General features: G+C 39.7%; 1 long non-coding RNA gene across 7 annotated transcripts in view; it reads right to left on the bottom strand.

Moving 5' to 3' along the window:
• Positions 1-1,459: 1,459 nt before the first annotated feature.
• LOC138738650 (uncharacterized) overlaps positions 1,460-19,773 on the bottom strand; it is a 40,070-nt gene continuing 21,756 nt past the window's right edge. For 3 of the 7 annotated variants that reach the window (XR_011341650.1, XR_011341647.1, XR_011341645.1), the window contains 2 exons: positions 6,989-7,201; positions 5,703-5,818 (listed from right to left, as the gene is read on the bottom strand). This is a non-coding gene — a long non-coding RNA (uncharacterized lncRNA). Of the gene's footprint in view, positions 4,510-5,702; positions 5,819-6,988; positions 7,202-7,375; positions 7,531-19,773 lie in introns of those variants that run through there. The other 4 variants (XR_011341648.1, XR_011341644.1, XR_011341649.1 and 1 more) reach the window with 3 other exon arrangements.

Consider the following 19,773-nt stretch of genomic DNA (forward strand, 5'->3'; position numbering starts at 1 on the left):
CTCAGTAATTGCAAAGGGACTTGGTAGATCAAGGAAGACCTCCACTGCTTGAAATAATAAAACCTCAACTGTACTGATGACAGAATTCTCATATAAAAAAGAAAAATCCCTTGTCCAACAAATCAGAATCATTGTTCAGGAGGCAGCTGTAAAGTGTAAATGATTACTGTCCTCAGAAAACTTCATGAACAGAAATACAGAGGCAAAACACAAGATAGAAACCATTACTGGGCCCAGAAACTGGAGGGCCAGATTACGGTTTGCCAAGAAATATTTAAAAGAGCCTGCAAAATTTTAGAAAAAGGTCTTGTGGACAGATGATACTAAGATTAACCTGTATTGGAGTTATAGCAAGAGTGAAATGTGGAGGCATCAAGGAACTGCCCAACATCCAAAGCATACCACCACCTGGTGGTGCGAGTGTTATGGCCTGGTCATGTATGGCTGCCAAAGGTACTGGCACACTTATCTTCATTGATATAAATTCTGAGGTACATAGAAACATCTTATCAACTCAAGTTCAAGCAAATGCCTCCAAAATCATTGGATGGCACTTCATCCAACTGCAAGACAATGATCCAAAACATACTGCTAAAGCAACAAAGGAGTTTTCAAAGCTAAAAACTGGAAAATTCTGGAATGGCCAAGTCAATCACCCGATCTAAATCCAATTGAGCATACCTTCAATATGCTGAAGAGAAAATTTAAGGGGACAAGCCCCTGAAATAAGCAGGATCTGAAGATGGCTGCAGTAGAGGCCTGGCAGAGCATCAGCAGAGAAGGTACTCAGCACCTGGTGATGTCTTTGAATCACAGACTTCAAGCAGTTGTTGCATGCAAGGGATACGCAACAAAATACTAAACATACCATTGCTATGTCCCAAATATTATGGTGTCCTGAAATGAAAGAACTATGTATAAAAAGTGCTGTAATTTCTACATGGACAAACCAAAGTGAACACAAATAACCTTGAATAAAATCTGGAATATGCACTTTAATCAAATGTGAATTGTTTGGTAACAAATTTAAAACTGTAAACCACAGGGGCAAATAAAGGAAAAAAGTGTATTTGTCCCAAATATTACATGACACTTTATCCACTAGGTTAAAGATTATTACTAGTGTATCATAGCTGCAGTTTATACTAACTTAAGATGCATGGCAATGAAATGGCAAAGTGCTTTTGAAAGAATCTTCCAAAGCTAAAATCTTCATCACCTAGAAGTGCACGACCTGGAGCCGAATGTGAAAACCATCACTTTCATGTTCTCCCGAGGTCATGCATCTTTCTGCTTTGCCCACTCTTTTCTTGGCCAAAGCTGGCCTTCCCACTAAGGTGGCTATTCCAAAAGGAGGACATGGCCATAGGTTACCATTTTTATGCAGTGTTTAAAAAAAAAAATTAGACTTTTTAATAAGATTTAAACAGTATTGCAAAAACAACAAATGCAAACTCACTAACCTATGACCATGTCCTCCTTTTGCAATGGCCACCCTACTTCCCACCCCAGAATTCTGGGACTAAACATCTCCAGCTTCCTCAATCTTAACATTCTCTCTGTATATTCTATTAAACCATCAACTATCACTTTCTCAAGGCCATTTACAAAAGGAGTTGTGCATATGACCCAAGATTACATTTTAAAAATGCCACTTCAAATGGCTATGAAAGTCTAACCAATAAATCATCATTATAAACTGGAATTTGGACATTTAAAAAACCCTGTGCTTTGATTAGCTTCTCCTGCCCCATTAACTATACATCAGTACAAAGGTTTTCTTTCTTGTCCAAATTCTTTAAAAAAATCACTGACAAGAGATACTACATTAAATTAGATTTTATCATTCACTTTTTCAAGAGAAAGATTTTGCTGTGTAATTTTTCACTACCTCAATTGACAGTGATCTTACCTCTGAGTGTGAGGTGCCAGAAAAAAGGCATGAGCACAGAATTCCAGACTAACTCTGCAGACCAGTCCTGATATAATCCTCTGAAGCCAGTTCAACCAAGGCTAAATCTACTTTCTCAAGCAGACCTCAAATAGTTGACGGTAGTGTTTTGAAGAGTAGAAGGTAGTTTCTCTTGTGCGTTATCTAAAATTTAGCCCTCAGTCAACCACATAAAATCTGTATGTCGTTGGATTTTTGTTTGTCGGACGATCCTACGTCAAAATTAATGATAATAATGAGTTTACACACAAGTACAATGTACATATGCCCCAAAATTCTACTTGCTGTACCCAAACAGCACTTTCTGTAGACAAAAAGCAACTACAATGGTATCTGTAAAATTACCCCTGCAAATAAAAAAGATAATAAATATAAGAGATAATATTCATCGTATAGTAAATGCAAGAAGAATGCTCATGAAATGAAATAGTGCAACAGTGCAGACAGGTCTTTTTGCTCTGTCAGAATATTTTATAATTTGGGTAGTATGGGGAGATTCAAGAGCCTGATGGCTAATAGGAAATAAAGCTGTTGTTGAGCCTAGAGGTGCTAGATGGTAGGTTTCTGTGCCTTCTCCCTGAAGGTAGCGGTGAGAATAAATTGTGACCAGGGAGATGGGATCCTTTATGATGTTGCTGCTGCCTTGAAGCAGCACCTCACATAGATGTCATCAATGGATGGGAGGTTGGAAGCTATATGATGGACTTGGCTATGTCTACTACTTTCTTCAGTAGTAGACACTCAAATGATCAAACCAGGCCATCAGTCAATATACTTTCCATAGTGCACCTGTTGAAGTTTGATAGAGTTTCTGACAACATGCCAAATCTCCTCAGATTTCTTTTAAAGTTGGTGTGCCTTCTACATAGTTGCCTTAATGTGCTCGGATAGATGAGGTACTAACCCTTTCCACCTCAGCCCCATCAATGCAGGCTGGTATGCGGTCCCTCGGCCACCCCTTTCTCAAATCAACTGTAAGCGCATTGGTTTTCGTTCCATTAGGAGCAAGATTGTTGTTCCGGGACCACCCAGCCAGATTCATTATCTCCATCCTGTTTTCTGACGCATCCCTCAGTCCCCGTGAACCGGCTGGTGCATTGCAGAGTGACCTCGTCTCATCAGTAATTCATTGTCTGCAAGATGTTTTGGGGATTGATTTATGAAAACAATTCCCTCTTTAATGAATGGTACAAATGTTTATGGCACGTACATTGGACTTATTGGTAATATTTTGTGAAAAAAATAAACCAAATTGATTTTCGTTGACACGAGTCAAATTCACCTCAAAGTATGCCAATTACATGGAAAACATTAAAATGTGCACTCCTGATAAATAGTTCTTTCTTTTCAAAATGTTGTCGTGACAGTTGTACGACGGAAATTTTATTTCAAAACGATCACAAGTATAAAGCTGTCTGAATGGAAAATGTAATCTGGTCAGGCAAACAATCAACGAGTAAATGTAGCTGTGACCTTGAGGAGAACAACAGGGAAGTTCTCTCCATGTAATCTGTGGTGTAGGCGTCTCCTGTTTTGCAGTGTGTGAAAAATAAATCCTGACGAATTGTAAGCACATGCCTTAAGGGAAAAGGACAAAGCAACCGTTAAATTGGCGTCACGTTTGTGTCCAAACGGATCTCACACTGTTCCCTCGTCATGCGAGTGCACAATGCGGGGGCTCGGATTTGTCGCTCGACAGAAGAGGTGTTTTGATGTTGAGAAATACGACCTTTCCGGAGGTCAATAATGCAAACAGTCCTGCTTAACTGTGTCACCCGACTCCAGTGGAACCCATTCTTTGCATGGGTGCTCCTTTGTCAGCGTGGTATTGCTGAAAAATACCTCCTAATACCTCACTCATTCCTCCTCGGACCGAAATGCTCGGTCGATGTTTCGACCGTGGCGTTTCATGCCTGCATCTTTTCTCCTGGTCCATTCTAAAGCGTTGTCTGTAAGCGTGCACCGATTGCTTAAAGGACTATCTCTGCGGTTCACGCCATTCATTTCTGCAGCACCGGCTATGAGGAATCCCCCGGTCCAACGTCCTTGTTTGGTCTCTCTGACAAACCATTCCTATTTACCCGGGGAACTCGCTGGCTCTGCACAAGGGCAGGACAGTGACATTTCATTCGAATGCCTCGGCTTCTCCTGCCCCGACTGTTTGAGGGGAGAGAACGCCTCTGAATCAATCGCTGGAGTGATCGCAAGGAAGCCGAGGTCGCAAAATTTGCTCATTTGCCACCGAGTGCACTGGCGAGAACCCCACGGCCGGGGGCTGAACAGGAACGATCTGGACTCCATCCAGTTGGCTGAGGCGGAGAGCTTGTGTGCATTTGCTCTCTGCCTTGGCAGCAGCCGCCGGGTCAATAACGGTCGTGCCTTCCCTTTTCTCTCTCGCACTGTCAATACCGCCTCCCCGGCGCTCGCTGAGGATGCAGCTCCCTACGCGGAGGGCGGCCGTTTGCTGCTCTTCCCCCTCGTCCTGGCGACGTGGGAACGCAAGGACTTGTCCTCCGATCAGTGCAAACGGGCTTATTTGAAATATTGTTCCAACCTCACTAACAAAAGAGAGGAAAGAATTGAATTCGGAATCATTTCAATGTCTAACAACAAACCAATCCTAACTTCTAGAAATCCCTTTACTTTTTTTCATTTTAGGAACTACCCCTAGGCTCGCCCTAAACCACGCATATTCCTTACCCGAGCAGCCCAGTGATCAAAAAATCAGTGACCAAAAAGGCCCCTAGTGAAGAGCGGCGAGAGGGCGCAGAGAAGGCGGCACACTCCTTCAGATGTCCTTCAGCCATCGCCCGTTCCAGGCTGAGCTGAGAATCAGATGGAACAAAGCCCGTTGCAGAACCCCCAGCTCCAAGCTCTCCACGCGATGCTGTCTTTGAAAACTAAAACTGTAGGAGAACAATCTGACAACAACGAGCTAGAAAAATGCCCCCCATCCCATACTTTCTATCCCGTTTCTCCTATTTTCTATTTTCATCTGGATACTGCAAAAGCTCGCCCAACATACTTGGGCCGACAGCCATTATTGTCTCAATGTTGGAGGTGAATGTCAATACTCATTCACAGAAATTAAAACAGACCAAGCTGGAAAGACTTCAAAGGTCATTAACATCTGTGGACTGAGCAATAGAGTTAATATCTCAAGTCATTGTTTCATTGTTTTTCACTTATTCATTCTGAGCCGTAATGTTGCCAACCTGCATTCTGGAACTCGGTGAATAACCATTTATATCCTTTTTTTTTCCGGAGCCTCTGTACAAGTCACAATTGACTCGGCAGTGGGAAAGGTCACCTGATTTCCCAAGGCTTGAATGTTTTTAATGCTCCATTTCTTTTTGTAACCCATTGGGTTCTACAAGTGTGAGAAATGAAACATGATGGAGTGTGTGTGTGTGTGTGTGTGAGTGAGAAAGAGAGAGAGACTTCCATTAATCACCACAGTTAAATTATCAATGCATTGCTCATATATTTAACTGAACTCTTTCATCCACTCTGAAGTGTTGATTGCTCTGGGCTGAGGTAAGATCAACAACCTCCTCCAGGGCGATCATTTGACTCCAGTCAGCAAATCTTAAGGCACACTGGGGCAAGAATTGAAGCGATTAGGCACATTGTGTTGCAACACCATACCCTGGGAAAATATCTTTCAGTGGTATCATAATTACATGTTACGCAAACAGAAAAAACCCCACGTTTTTTGTGAACAATGATGTTTTTATTCATTTTTTTGTGCTTTGCTTGCAAATGTGCTTGTCAACGTTTCTGGAATTCAGCATTATAAAATGCTAGTAATTCAAAAATTGCACACCAGTGAGACCAGGTGATGTGGAGTTGATCGACTTGGCTGACCTATTTCAGGAAGACAGCAACGCTATTACAATTGAAATAAATGGAGCTAGGGGTATAATACAGGCATAGTGGTTAGCTCAATGCTAACAGCATCAGTGACTTAAGTTTGAATCTGGTGCTGTCTGTAAGGAGTGGGTCTCCTCAGGGTGCTCCAGTTTCCTCCCACCCTTTTTTAAAAAAAGTATGGGATTTGTAGGTTAATTGGGGTATTTGGGCGGCATGGGCTCATGGGACATGCTGCGTATCTAAACAAAAATTTTAATTTAAAAAATATGAAACATGTATACCGGGGTGGAAAGCTTGTTTCACATAATAGCCACATATGATAAACTTCAGATGTTTGAGAGCTGCAGCAATCATGCCACGGTCAAGCTGTGGAAACTAAAACTACAATTGTGACCAGCGACTCAGATGATTCCTGTCTCAGCCAACAAAGGCCATCTTAGTCTTGTGAAAGGTCAGAGAGGTTATATATCTTTCCTTAGAGAAAATACAAAATCTCTAAATATCATGATATGAAGGAAAACAAGAGAAATAATAATTAGACAAAATATAAATTGTCAAATGAAAGTAAATTGCAGGGTTTAAGATATCCATTTATATTATCCAATTAAAGAAATTTCTCACAAATGCTTTGTCGTTACAGATTCGTTCTTTCCTGACTCTTCTTCCACATGTAAAATAATGTCAATCTGATAAATCTAGGGCTTTTCAATATTTCTTCAACCCTTCATTACAAGAACAGTTTATAATCAAAGGTCAGGGTTCCCAAGCAAAATAGATGACCTCTGCATTATACCTCAAAGAGAAAGTCACAAAAGAGCGGGAACAGAGAAACACAAAAACTGGAGTTACTGGAATCTTGAACATTCTGTTACTGGGCAGAAATTGCCAGTCAATGTTTCAGGTCAACTTGAAAATAACATTGTCTTTCTTTCCAGATGCTACCTGACTACTGAATATTTCCAGCATTTTGTTTATATTGCAGATAAACTATTATCATTCATTTGTTTGTATTTTGATCTTACTCAAATTCTTTGAAGTCAGAGGATGAAATTCCAATGCATTTTCTCCATCACTGAAGGAGAGGCAGTACAGAACTCATAGTCTCTGACATACTAATTTCCAGGATATCCAAGTAATTTCTATACACTGAAATTCAGAACTCACCCATATGAGTGCAAGAGAGATTTATCACAGCTCCATCCTGGCTCTTTGTTGGTAACAGATAAAGACTATTGTAGTGGGCTGGGTCAACCCACACATGACAGGCCAAATCGCCCACCGTGCAGAAGTTCCAGGCTGCAGGAGCGCGTGTTTCCAGGGAAATCGCCAGGCCTCACAGCAGCATTATGACATCACACCCATGAGCTGTTGCCTCCCCTAAAAAGGAACGCACATGGTTTGAATAAATGGCAGTTACTGGTTTACTTGCTTGGTGTGAACAGCATTTATTTCAGCAGCTCTGCCTTTCGCAGTGCTACAGTATATTTTTGGGGAAAACAGCCAGGCATACCAACCCATTCAATCTATTCTGGGAATGATTTGTTTACCAACCTCTCAGCTGGCACAGGTCCTCCAGAGAGTGTTGCATGCAAAATACTCTGTAAAACTCAGGAAATTTCCATATGTGATGTCAAAAGCTGTCAGTGCAACCGAGAGAAGTGGGCAGGCATAATTTTTACTCCCCATCCATCTTCTCCCAACACCTCCTAAAACATAAGATGAATCTGGGTTATTGACTCCATGAAGGAGAAGGCCAGCAGACCTGGATTATTGAGCAAACAATGAACTACTGGAGGAACTCAGCAGGTCAGTCTCAGTGGTCAGAAATGGTCAAAGTTTTAGGTCAGGACTCTTTATCGAGTTCTGGATTATCACTCAACTTATGTCAGAGGGCATCAACCTGGATTATATTTTCCCTACATGCATAACTACACCAAATATTTGTGCCAATGCATTTATAACTCAGACCAAGCCTCTGTTCATCAGTCTACTGAACTTTTTTTCTATTTCGGTATTGCACTGTCAGTTTGTTTACATTTCTTTATTGTTTACATGTGTGCATTGAGTCAGGTTTTTTTGGCACTGCCACTAATTATGCCTTGCCTGCAGGAAAAAGCATCTCAAGGTTGTATGTGATGTCATTTATGTACTCTGACTATAAATCTGAAATCTCTCCTGTACAATTAATATCTTATGAAAAATTTCCTTTTGTTGAAATGAAATGTGGAAATTTTGAATGGAGGTAAAATTTATTATATTTTTGCAAATATATTTTGCAAAAGTTTTTATTGAACTTTTTAATATCATGTAAGTCATCGAGAGATTTTTTTTATAAAATGCTTTCCAGGGCTTCTGAAGGCTTTGAGTCATAGAGTCAGACAGCAGATAAACAGGAACATCCCTCCCACATCATCCCGTGTTCATGATGACCATCAAGACATATCTCTACTAATCTTATTTACCAGCACTTGGCCTGTAGCCTTCTATATCTGGGCAATTCAAGTGTTTAAGCAGATGTTTCCCAAATGTTGTGAGTACCTGCCTTCTGATGCACTGTTCTTTCTTTGGCTTGGTTTCGCGGACGAAGATTTATGGAGGGGTATGTCCATGTTTACAGCAGGCTCGTTAGTGACTGACAAGTCCGATGCGGGACAGGCAGGCACGGTTGCAGCAGTTGCAAGGGAAAATTGGTTGGTTAGGGTTGGGTTTTTCCTCCTTTGTCTTTTGTCAGTGATGTGGGGTCTGCGGTCTTCTTCAAAGGAGGTTGCTGCCCGCCGAACTGTGAGGCACCAAGATGCACGTTTGGAGGCGTTATCAGCCCACTGGCGGTGGTCAATGTGGCAGGCACCAAGAGATTTCTTTAAGCAGTCCTTGTACCTCTTCTATGGTGCACCTCTGTCTCGGCGGCCAGTGGAGAGCTCGCCATAGAACACGATCTTGGGAAGGCGATGGTCCTCCATTCTGGAGATGTGACCCAGAACATAATCACCCTTTGTGTGTAAAAGATCTTTGTTAGATCCCTTTAAATTTTGTATTTTGAACCTTCGAAACCTCTGCCTAGGGAAAGGTTTCCTGCCATCTACCACCAATCACAATTTTGTATACTTCCTCCATATTAGCTCCTCATCATCCTATGCCAAAGCCAGCACACCCAGAGTGATACTGTTTGAGGCAGCACAGACATCTTCCACCCTATACTATATCGCCAAAGCATTTGTGCTTCTTATCCCAGCCTGGACTGTGAATGTTGGCACACTACATGAACTAGGAAAAAAATCTTGTATTTTTGGCTGCAAATGCAAGGAAGTCCAAACAATAACAGATCTGTTAAAAATGAGTGAATATTGAGCTGGAAAAGGTGGTATTTAAGTCACAGTTAGATAGATTTGTGAATAATAGAGGAATTAAGGATTATGCGGAACAGGCGGGTAAGTGGAATTGAGTCCAAAGCCAAATCAGGATGATTTTAGTGAATGGCGGAGCAATCTTGATGGAACAGATGACCTATTCCTGCTCCTATTCCATATGTTCTAGTGTTTTAAAACAAGAATTTTATATGTTCACTATAAAGTAATGAATATAATTTAAATATTTCTTGTGTTATCTTCTTGCAATTCCAAGAATTGATAGGGGGTGAAATCTTCCCTCATTTATGAATTTTAATAGACATTATAAATGAGTGCCACAGTTTTTTAACATATTTTATTTTAAATTTTCTCCATACATGTAGTTGTCAAATGTAATATATTAATACAAATTACAAATAGAAAAACAACCTAAAACTGCATACATGATGGTATATAATTCCCCCAAACCTCCCTCCTCCACAACCCCCCCCCCCCCCGCCACCCTCAGAATAGTTAAGATTAGAGTGAAAGAAAAAGATAAACTTTCAAGATTGCACAGAGGAATTTCATCTAACATACATATTTAAACAAAATCTTTTACTAATCTAGAGGCACAGAAAGTACAACATTATAAATTTAAACTTAATATTTGAATATATGGGCACCAAATTTGTAAAAACATAGCATATTTATTTCTTACATTATTTGTAATTTTTTCAAGGGAATACAATGTTAAATTTCTGCATTCCATTGTGCCATACCCAAATACATATCTGATTTCCAAGTAACCTTAATATATTTCCTTTCCACTGCTCATGCAATTTTAACAAATTCTAATTGATATATTGACAGTTTTTGTTTAGGTCTTGTCCCTTCAATATTTCCCAATAAAAATAAATCTGGGTTTTGTGGAAATATAACACCTGTAACTTGTTCCAAAAAGTTTCCTAAGTCCAACCAAAAAGATCTTACCTTGGAACAGGACCAAGTTGAATGTAAAAAAGTTCCTATATCTTCACCACATCTGAAACATTGGTTTGATAAGTCTGATTTCAATCTATTCAATTTTTGTGGTGTAAGATGTAACTGATGTAAAAAATTATACTGAACTCATCTATATCTTACATTAATAGTATGAGTCATACAATCTCTACAAAGATCTGCCCATCTTCTTTGCTTGTCAATTGTAATATTTAAATCCAGTTTCCACCTCTGTCTAGATTTATGAACTTCACAATTGCCACACAGTTTAATTGGTTCCAGCTTCAATTGTTCTGGGATAGCCAAAACAGAAATACTGGATGGGAATCAACAATGGACTCTCATCTGGCTTTGCAAATAGTTCTCTGACAAGTTTTGTATATCAGACATTCACTGTTCTTTGGAATGTATTTTTCCTTTTAAGAAAAGAAACAACTGGGCTACAGATGAGGTTTGTTCCCCTTTATAGATGTGTGGCAAACAGATGAAAGACAGTTAAAGAATTTGGCTTTGAACAAAATGTCTGTGCAGTGATTAAAATTGCCACATAGATTTGTAAAACTGAATGTCTGCATAGAGGTTAGCTTAGAAGGAACTCATAATTCTATTAGTTTTAGGTTAATTATGGAGAAAGATAGGGCTGGGTCTAAGATTGAGATTCTTGATTGGAACAAGGCTAATTTCAAGGAGATGCAAAAGGATTTTAAAAGGGTGAATTGGGATAATGTGTTCCTGGGAAGGATGCAACAGATAAATGGAGGATATTCAAAGGGGAAATTTTGAGAGTACAGAGTCAGTATGCCCCTGTGAGGATTAAAGGAAAGATTAGAAAATATAGGGAGCCTTGGTTTTCAAGGAAGATTGGGAATTTGGTTCAGAGGAAGAGGGATGTGTACAATAGGCATAGACAACAGGGAACAAATGAGGTCCTTGAGGAATATAAAGAGTCCAAAAAAAGTCTTAAAAAAGAAATTAAAAAGGCTAAAAGGAGATGAGGCTGCTTTGGCAGGCAAGGTAAAAAAAAAAGTCCAAAGGGTTTCTACATGTACATTAAAAGTAAAAGAACAGTGAGGGATAAAATTGGGCCCCTTGAGGATGAGAGGAGTAGGCTATGTGAGGAGTCAAAAGAGATGGTGGAAATTTTAAATGATTTTTTTTCTTCAGTATTCACTAAGGAAAGGAATATTGAGTCAGGTGAAGTAAGGAAAATGAATAGTGAGGTCATGGAAAATACACAGATTAATGAGGAGGTAGTACTGGCTATTTTAAAGAAAATAAAGGAGGATAAATCTCCAGGTCCTGACAAAATATTCCCTCGGGCCTTGAGGGAGGTTAGTGTAGAAATATTTAAAATATCATTAGCCATGGGGGAGGTGCCAGAGAATTGGAGGGTAGCTCATGTTGGTCCACTGTCCAAAAGTGACTCTAAAAGTAAACCAGATAATTATAAGCCTGAGTCTGATGTTGGTGGTGGATAAATTAATGGAGAGTGTTCTTAGAGATGGAATCTACAATTATTTGGATAGACAGGGACTGATTAGGAGTAGTCAACATGGCTTTGTGTGTAGTAGATCATGTTTAACAATCTTTAGAATTTTTCAAGAAGGTTACTAAAAAGGTTGATGAAGGGAAGGCTATGGATGTTTATATGGACTTTAGTAAGGCCACATAAGAGTTAAGAAAGTTCAATCACTAGGTATTATTAATGAAGTAGTGAAATGGATTCAACAATGGTTGGATGGGAAATGCCAGAGAGCAGTGGTGGAAAATTGTTTGTCAAATTGGAGGCCGGTGACTCAGGAATCGGAACCGGGTCCATTGTTTTTTGTCATATTTATTAATGATCTGGATGATAGGGTGGTAAATTGGATTAGTAGGTATGCAGATTGGTGGTGTTGTGGACAGTGAGGAAGGTTTTCAAAGCTTGCAGTGGGATATAGGATGGTTAGAAGAGTGGGCTGAAAGATGGCAAATGGTGTTTAATATTGATGAGTGTGAGGTGCTACATTTTGGTGGGAATAATCAGCAAAGGTCATGAATGTTAAATGGTCGACAATTGAGGAGTCCAGTAGGTCAAAAGGATTTAGGAATTCAGGTACATAATTCCCTGAAAGTGGAGTCACATGTAGAGCGGGTGGTGAAGAAAGCTTTTGGTACATTGGACTTCATAAATCAGAGTATTGAGTACAAAAGTTGAGATGTCATGTTGTAGTTGTATAAGGCATTGGTAAGGCCAAATTTGGAACATTGCAGTTTTGGTTGCCAAATTATAGGAAGGCTATCAACAAAATAGAGAGAGTGCAGAGAAGATTTACAAGAATGTTGCCTGGGTTTCAGGGTTTGAGTTACAGGGAAAGGTCAAACAGGCTTGGAGTTTATTCCTTGGAGCATAGAAGATTGAGGGATGATTTGATAGCAGTATTTAAAATTATGAGGGGGACGGATAGAGTAAATGTGGATAGGCTTTTTCCATTGAGAGTGGGTGAGATTCCAACAAGAGGACATAGATTGAGATTGAAGGGGGAAAAGTATAGGGAAAACATGAGGGGGAATTTCTTCACTCAGAGGGTGGTAGGAGTGTAATATGAGCTTCTGACCAAAGTGGTAGATGGGGGCTCAATTTTAATATTTAAGGAAAAGTTGAATGGACAAGAGATGTATGGAAAGTTATGGGCTGGGTGTGGGTCAATGGGACTAGGTGAGAGAAGGTGTTCGGCATGGACTAGAAGGGCTGAACTGGCTTGTTTCTGTGGTGTAATTGTTATATGGTTTATATCCTCAAAAATCTTCGATAAATCTCATGAGGTTTGACTCACAGTAAAATCCTCCTTTTACAGTATAAGAACAAAAACTTCTGCCACTGACATAAGTTACCTTTAACTTAACCTGCCTTCTTAAAGTTTAAATTCAAACAAAACATTACAGCTTAAATGATGATGATGCCATTGTGAGAAAAAAATTGTATTTTATTTATTTATTAATCTCCAGTCTCAATATTTAATATAATCATTATTAACAATTAGAAAAGTTATGTCTATAAATATCTGCAAACACTTTTTCTATTAAAAATTCCTGTGAAATGATTTAAATGAAAGCAGCCTATGTAGACGTCACACTGAAGCTAACACTCTCACCAGAAGAAAGTTTTCAGTGGCAGTATTGGTGGGAAGCTATAATTAATTGTATCATGATGGAATCATATGTGCAGTTGTCGCTATAAAATGTTGACATATGAATTTATAATGGAAATAGAAAACATGACATAAATACGATTTTGAAAAGATTTGCCTCCTTATCTCTATTTTATGAATTTTATCTCTACTCCCAACAGTCCAAGTCTACACATTATCTTGACTCTAAATTGAATTCAAAAGTAGATTATCTTGTAATATATTAAAATCATAAATCTGAATGCAATTCTTGTTAACATTTCAACTTCAAGTCCCTCTGCCCCTAATTATAATTTTCAGCCTTTCATACAAAAATTGCACCTGACTGCCAGCAATGCCATTATAACTTCTCTGAGGAAGGGATTTCTATTATATATGGAGAAACAGAAACAATAAAAAATATAGAATTGATTCAACATTCAGCTTTAAAATGGGTGCTGTTTAATACCTCTGATGCTGGTGCATGTACCTCCGGCCTCTGAATCCAAGAATACATTTGCGCTTAAATCTCAGGGGCAATATAATGAAAGATTCATATATATTCTCACAAACATTTAGTGTTGATAACAAAAAAAATCAGCATTCTATTATAAAGGAATCAGAATCAGAATTTATTTTATGAATATGTCAAGAAATTTGTTATTTTGTGGCAGCATTATAGTGCAAATACTGGTATTAAATTTCAAAATAAATAAATGAGTGCAAATGAAGAGAAAGTGAGGTCATGTCTGTGGTTCATTGTCCGTTCAGAAATCTGATGGTGGAGGGGAATAAGCTGTCCTTGTGCCACTGGGTGTTCGTCTTCAGGCTCCTGTACCTCCTTCCTGATGGTAGCAGTGTGAAGAGGGCATGGTGTGGGTGATAATGATAGATGCTGGTTTTTTAAGACACTGCCTCTTGCAGATCTTCTTGATGGAGTGAAGACTGATGCCCAGTTCACAACTCTGTAGTTTTTTTCTGTCCTGTGCATTGGCATCTCCATTCCAGGCAGTGATGCAACCAGTCAGAATGCTCTCCACGGTACATCTATAAAAAATTTGCAAGGCTCTTTGATGACTCACCAAATCGCCTCAAACTCCTCATGAAGTATAGCTGCTAGTGAGCCCTCTTCGTGATTACACTGACATGGAGGCCTCAAGACAGATCTTCAGAGATAGTAACACTCAAGGATTTGAACACTTTCCACTGCTGACCCCTCGATGAAGACTGGTTCATGCTCTCCTGAGTTCCCCTCCTGAAGTCCACAAGCAGCTCTTTAGTTTTGCTAACATTGAGTGCCGGATTATTGTTGTAACACCACTCAACTAGCTGATCTATCTTCCTCACTGCTGTCTGTGATTCTGTCAATGATCATGGAGCCATTGGCAATTTATAGACAGAATTTGAATTGTTCCTAGCCAGTTATGGGTGTAAAGCTAGTAGAGTAGTGGGCTAAGCACACGTCCTTGAGGTGCGACTGTGTTGATCATTAGCGTGCAGGAGACTTTGTTTCCAATTCATACTATGACCTTCTGATGAGGAAGTCAAGGATCCAGTTGCAGAAGGGGTTGCAGAGGCTGGGGATTTGGAGCTTGTTGACCAGCACTGAGGGTGTGATGGTGTTGAAAACAGAGCTGTGATCGATGAAGAGTAGCCTGATATTCGTGTTGCTGTTGTCTAAGTGATCCAGAGTTGAATGCAAAGGCAGTGATATTGCATCTGCTGTGGAATGATTGTGATGGAGGGTGAATTGCAGTGGGTCCAGATCTTTATTTAGGTACAAGTTGATTCTGGACATGACCAACCTCTCAAATAATTTAATTACAGTAAATGGGAGTGCTACTGGGCGATCGTCATCGAGACAGCTCACTCTGCTCTTCTTGGCCACTGACATGATTTAATGCCCCTTTGAAGCAGGTATAAACCTTTGACTGAACCAATGAGAGATTGAAAATGTCCATGAACACTCCAGCTAATTGCTTGACGCGTATTTTCAGTACCCTTACAGGTATGCCATCAGGGTTCGAAGTCTTGTGAGGGTTCACCCTCTTGAAGGATGTTCTGACATTTGCCTCAGAGTCAGCTATCACAGGGTTGTCATCTCCTGCAGGGATTCTCATAGTTACCGTTGAGTTCTTTTCAAAGGGAGCATAAAAAGTGTTCAGCTCATCGGATAGTGAAGCATCACAGCCATTTATGGTGATTACGGTGAGCTAATTAATGAACATACATGAAATTGTTCCATACTCGATACAGTGCATGAAAATAAAGCATAATTGCAAAACAAATTTTAGATATATATCAAGAAAAAAAATCACAAATTGTAAAAAAAAATGAAGATGTACTGATGTACTTGTTTTCCCAAAGAATGTGGCTAAGCCCATTATGTCTAGTTTTTATATTTGCAATATAATCATGGTTGTATGTAGGGATGAGGTATAATTTGTATGTCATGATGGCAAAGACAAATTAAAGAAAGGAAAAGGGCTTCCATATAATCACACTATTCCTATGATGAACAGGTAACCTTGTATCTTACCATGATGAAGAGAGCTTCTGCAGAAAACACTTCAACACTTCTGATAAATTGCTTGGAGTAGAAGGGAACATAAAATGCTCCATATCGTTCGAATATTCTTTATTTGCTCGGCACAAATGTATCCCTACACAGCCACAAAACATTACGCAAAAGTATGCACTTACAATGTAAGATCTTTTCTCATCATTTGCCTCCAGATTGATGATATAAGACATTCTCAATGGTGACCATGGCAGATTTAAGTAAAACTCTTGTTTTCTTTTCACCTCACATAACAGAAATATTTTTAATGGTTTTTTTTGTACTTAATAGGAGAGAAATAGGGAAGAAACCTTAACTGTTTCATAGGGAAGGGGGCTCATTAACTTTGAGCAGAGTCTTTGGAGTAGGGGGGGATAGCTGATAAAGATTGAGAATGGTTGCACTAGAGTACTAAAAGCCATTAACCAAACTTCATTCACTGCCTCAAGTGCATAGAATGTGGAGAAACTTAATGGTATTGACTGGGCAGAGTGGCTATTGATGATGAAAGGGTATCAATGGTTGGTTGACAATGGGCCAAATAATGTAATGTAGACAGTGTGGCAGCACAGCATTCTGCTCTTAGGTTGCAATGTAGATATAGAGTTCGGTGGTACATTTCTACATGGAAGCCACAATAGAACCAGTCCTAAAAGGAAGAGTCATTTACTTTAGTGTATAATTTAGTTGTGTAAAAATGTCCAAGACAAATATCTGTGTGTCATAGGTTGCATTGTAACCAACCATTCATCATTGTTCTTATGATAACATCACCTGTGTTTTATCAGATGTAAAAGGGCGGACAACCCCTCTCTTAGGGGCATCTAGTAAACGCATGCCATGAAGCGCAGAAAGGGCATCCCTTACATCGAAGCTTAGTCTAGCCATTCACTGCAATAGAACTTCACCCAGCCGTCTTGGACTTCACCATGCCACTGGATCCAGGAGGGGATATCGAGAGAGTGGGTCTGATCCTGTGCAACCTCTTACTCACTTAAAATCCATTCACACATTTGCTGTTCTTTTCTGAGGAGTAGGCCATACATCAAACCCCACAAACTGACTGAAAGGAACCATCATCATCTTATGGGATGGATAGAAGTTATCCATGTGATTCCATAGTGTACTGGTTATCATGTCTGCTTTACATGCAGAAGGTCCTGGGTTTGGGCCACAGTGGGACCAGCTGTAATTTTTAGAGGCTCTGAGCACTGGTCTTTTAAATCAGGGATTGTGAATTTGTTCCTCACTGGGACCTCATTTCGGTGAGGGGTGCTTGACAAAGAGGCAACTCTCTGTCTTCATTACAGTAGACAAATTTCATGTATGTTACATTCTAAATATAGTATTATGTGACAATAATGGAACCTTTACCTTTTACCTTTAAGAATAAGATCAGATATAGTCAAATACCATCACATACCTCAGATTAAATGGCACCAATTATTATGTCAGGATCAATGTCAATGAAAGTCCGACTCTTTCCATAATAGGTAGCCTGTCTGCCATTTATGTACTTAGGGCACATGCTGAATACCTTCTACTATATTTTGTAGTATGCCTGTCCCGCATCGGACTGGTCAGCCACAAACGAGCCTGCAGCTGACGTGGACTTTTTACCCCCTCCATAAATCTTCGTCCGCGAAGCCAAGCCAAAGAAGAAGAAGATTTTGTAGTGTTGTTTCAAGTGAATATAAGCTGTCAGTTTTCAAAAGGCATACAAAAAGAGTTACTCTTGAGGTGTCCCCAGTGTACAGATTGAAAGGATCTGGCCCTTAAATTTAAAGACACAGATCATCTTTGTGGCACATGGCTGACTGCCCCATAGGTTTTCAATAACAAGATGTCACATCTCAATCTATTCACTGCAGCCTCCTTTTCCAGTCCATCATGCTTATATGACTAAATGCATTGACACCAAACTTTAAATGGAGGTGTATAGGTAAGAGAATTAAGAAAGGTGTGGAGGTGTGTAGGTAAGAGAATTAGTGCCATTATTGCCACTGTTCATATCATGAATTTCCTAGCATCCTTGCAGCTTTGAATATGTGGATACATGTTACTGTGAAACTTAAGCCTTTCTATTTGATCTCTTGTCTTCCTTCTGCCAGGTCTGCCCTATTTTTCCTCTTCCCTCCTCCCATTGCTGGTTACTCCCTTCTCCCCTCATTTATTTTCTCATTTTCCTGTGGTCTCCAACACTGTACTCATAGAATCATTATGTAACAGCTGTAGGCCATTTGGTCTGTCAAATCTATGCCTATTCTTAATAGAAGAATTTAACTAGTCCCCAAACAATGCATGTTAACCTTTCACAATTGCCTAATTGTGTTTTGAAGGGCATTATTGATACTGTTTTCAGGGGCGCAGGGCAATATATCCAAATTACATGCTGAATGAAGAGTAGAGTAGCGGTTCATGTGGTCAAAGGCTATGTATTCTTGATTCTAACGACTAACCCTTTCTACTTTTCCCCAAGGCTTTGTATCTGTTTCTCCTTGTCCTTGAAACATCTGAATATAGGAACATCTTCCTTCTGTTTACTCTCTCTGAACCAATCAAATCATTTATCAATCATCATCAATGAGAACAACTCTCCTCTTTGCGAATAAATTTATAGCAGAAGTCCCTGAAAGTATTCCAGCAATGTTTTATGCTTCTTGTTAATACAGTATCTTCACATCCTCCTGAAATGGGATATACAGAACTGAATGCAAGCTCTATTGTGCAGATCCAACAAAACACCTCTAACTTTGTACTCCAGGATTCTATGTGCTTTATTGATCTCTGAATATAGCTGGCCCCATTCAAGCATTGATGGTCCCTCTATCCCTTCACCACCTCGAACCATTTCCGCCAATGAGTACCACTACAAACTTCTGTGGTGAATTTGATCTGCCCCAAGAACCTAACCATATAGCCAAGGTCTTGCAGTTTATTGCTACTGTATTCATTGTTTCCCATCCATTGTTTGAACATTTTGGAAATTTTACCCTGTGCACCCATACCCAAATCATAAATATATGTCAATAAAAACAATGATCCATGTACCAAGCCCCGGAACAATATTGGGTAGTTTGAAAACTACTAAACCCTGTTTTATATCTTTCAACCATTTTTCTCTCTTCTTACTATGACTGTTGGGTCTGAGCCTTGTGAGGAATTTTATCAAGCATCCCCCTGGAGTCTATTAAGATGATGCTGATAATATTTCCTTCCTTCAACAAGAGTTCAGCTGTTAGGCAAACGATATTCGCCTTCAACAGATCCACATTGGCTCTGCTATATCAGTTCAGTTCAGTTCAAGATTGTATGTCAACTAATTGCACCAGTACAACCAAATCACAATGTAGAAGAGTGCAAAACATGCTTACAGACATTATACACATACAGACAAATGATATGTATACACATATTTAAATATATAATATTACTAGATAGTAAAGTTACAAAGATTTGTTTTAGCACTCATTCAGCATTTCATTGCCTGTGGGGAGAAGTTGTTCCTCAGCCTGGTGGTTCTGGCTTGGCATTTCTGTATCTTTTTTGGAAGATGTTGCAGGCATGGTGGTAAAGGACCAATTTGATTTTGTGAGCCATCTTTAAATCCCATCAATGGGGGGAGGGTGGGGGGTGGAGATCGAACCCAGTGATCCTCTCTTCTGCTTTTATGGTCCCATGGATTGACATTCAATCTGATGCTGTGATGTAGCTGGCCAAGATGCTCTCAATAGAGATCCTGTAGAAAGTTGACAGAATGGTGGCTGGTTGCCTTGCCTGCTTCAGCCTTCTAAGGAAGTGCAATTGTATTGTGCCTTCTTGACAAGTGAGGAGATGCGTGTCCAGGATAGATCACTTTTTAAGTGGACTCCAGTGAACTTGGTGCTCGCCACTCTCTCCACTCCCAAGCTG

This window comes from Narcine bancroftii, chromosome 7 (assembly GCF_036971445.1).
Source record: "Narcine bancroftii isolate sNarBan1 chromosome 7, sNarBan1.hap1, whole genome shotgun sequence".
Classification (NCBI taxonomy): Eukaryota; Metazoa; Chordata; class Chondrichthyes; order Torpediniformes; family Narcinidae; genus Narcine; species Narcine bancroftii.